Raw genomic sequence first — 2,089 nt, forward strand, 5'->3', positions numbered from 1 at the left:
AACAAGTTAAAAATAATTGCAAAAACTGCAATTACCTGTGCACAAACCTAATATATACTGCCTACAACAGACTCACTTCAGCTCTAAAGGTGCACACAGACTGAAAATGAAGGATGAAAAAAAGATACTCCATACAAATGGAAACCAAAGGAAAGCTGGGTAGCTTACTTATATCAGACAAAATAAGCTTTTTACGACAAAGACTAATACTAAACAAAGATCATTATAAAATGATAAAGGGGTCAATGCAAAAAGAGGATATGTAACATTTGCAAATATTTATGCACACAGCATAAATATGTAAAGCAAATATTAATGGACATAAATGGAGAACTAGACAATAATACAATAATACTTGGCAACTTCAATATCCCACTTTCATCAATAAGATCATCCAGGTAGAAAATGAATAAGGAAACACTGGTCTTAAATGACACATTAGATCAGATGGACTTAATAGACATGTCCAGAACATTCCATCAGAACAGCAGACTACAGTCAGGGCCCCTGCCTTTCACTAGGCCTGGCTCCCACAAGCACAAGCCCACATCCCACCATGCCCCAACACAGGTCCTGTGGCTGAGGAGGCAGCCATAGGTGCCATCGCATCCTCCATGGCTGTTTACCTGGCTGCATTGTGGGAATTTGATCTCGACCACCACCAAACGGAGCCCCTGTACCCACCATGGGTGCCATGACTGACAGTGAAGTCAATTAGGCTTCTCCTAATTGATGGAGATGGTGCTGGAGATGATTGTAGAATTAATCTGCTAGTGAAGTTTCATTAAACGATGGATCCCAGGAAGAGGGATGCAGCCAGTACCAGCACATGCTGAGCCCACTGACCCAATGTGAATTTTAAATGGGCAAAACATTGCTGGCATATGATATGAGTCTCAGAGAAATAGAAAATTGTGAACAACATTACAAAGAAATAGAATGCAGTGTTGCTGGAGCACGTGAAAAAATTGCTGAGTGCAAAAAGCAGATTCTTCAAGCAAAACGAATGTGAAAAAAATCACCTAGAATATGATGCTTTAGCAAATGTGATCCAGCATCATCCAGACAGTTAAAGGAACTATATAGGCTCTGGGAAAAGATTTAGAGCATCTTTCACATATCAAGGAAAGTGTTGAAGATAAGCTGGAATTGAGACGGAGACAGTTTCACATTTTTCTTAGTACCATACACGAAATTAAGCAGACCCTGGAAAATGATGGAAAGCACTCAAAAGAAGAAGTAGCTCAGGAAACAAACATGAAAGCAGGTCCTAAGCCACAGACCTGCTAATCGCTCATCAGTCCCAAGACTATTGAAGTAGCAACATGATCTTAGTTTGTTTAGAATTTGATGGGCTCTTGAGATATATAAAGTTTTGACAGTGAACTACTTTCTTTTAAATATTAATGTACACTGCAGTTCATTCATATTTCTTCACACAAAGGAAAATGACTTCAGTATAGATTTGTTTTTATTGAAATAAGTTTTTTATGCTTAAACTTAAAAGACAGGAAGCAATATCCAAAAATGTTTAATGAAATGTTTTCAAGCCAAACAAACAACAACAATAACAACAAATAAAAACCAGCAAAATACAGATTCTGTTCAAGCACATGTAGAACATTCTCCTTAACATATTATGTTAGGTCACAAAAGAAGTCTTAATAAATTTCTGAAGATTGAAATCATATCAAGCATATTTTCCAACTACAATGGTATGAAACTAGAAATCAATCACAAGAAGAAAACTGGAAAGTTCACAAATATATGGAGACTAAACAATATGATACTGAACAACCAATGGATCAAAGAAGAAATCAAAGGAGAAGTAAAAAATAATCTTCAAACAAATGAAAAAGAAAATACAACATACTAAAACCTAAGGGATTCAGTAAAAGAAGTTCTAGAGAGAAGTTCATAGCAACAAACACATACATTAAAAATATAAAAATTCTCAAATAAACAACCTTATTTTACACATGAAGGAACTGGGGAAAAAAAACACACAAAAAAACAAAAACAAAAAACTAAGCCTAAACTTAGTATAAGGAAGGAAATAGCAAAGATCAGAGCAGAAATAAGTGAAATA

The 2,089-nt window shown here is 35.6% G+C and overlaps 1 pseudogene; it reads left to right on the forward strand.

The window, feature by feature from the left end:
• The first annotated feature begins 685 nt into the window (after positions 1–685).
• On the forward strand, positions 686–1,290 carry LOC109449568 (THO complex subunit 7 homolog pseudogene; annotated as a pseudogene).
• Positions 1,291–2,089: the final 799 nt, after the last annotated feature.

The sequence above is a fragment of the Rhinolophus sinicus genome, chromosome 3 (assembly GCF_057876585.1).
Source record: "Rhinolophus sinicus isolate RSI-liver-muscle chromosome 3, RSI-T2T, whole genome shotgun sequence".
Lineage (NCBI taxonomy): Eukaryota > Metazoa > Chordata > Mammalia > Chiroptera > Rhinolophidae > Rhinolophus > Rhinolophus sinicus.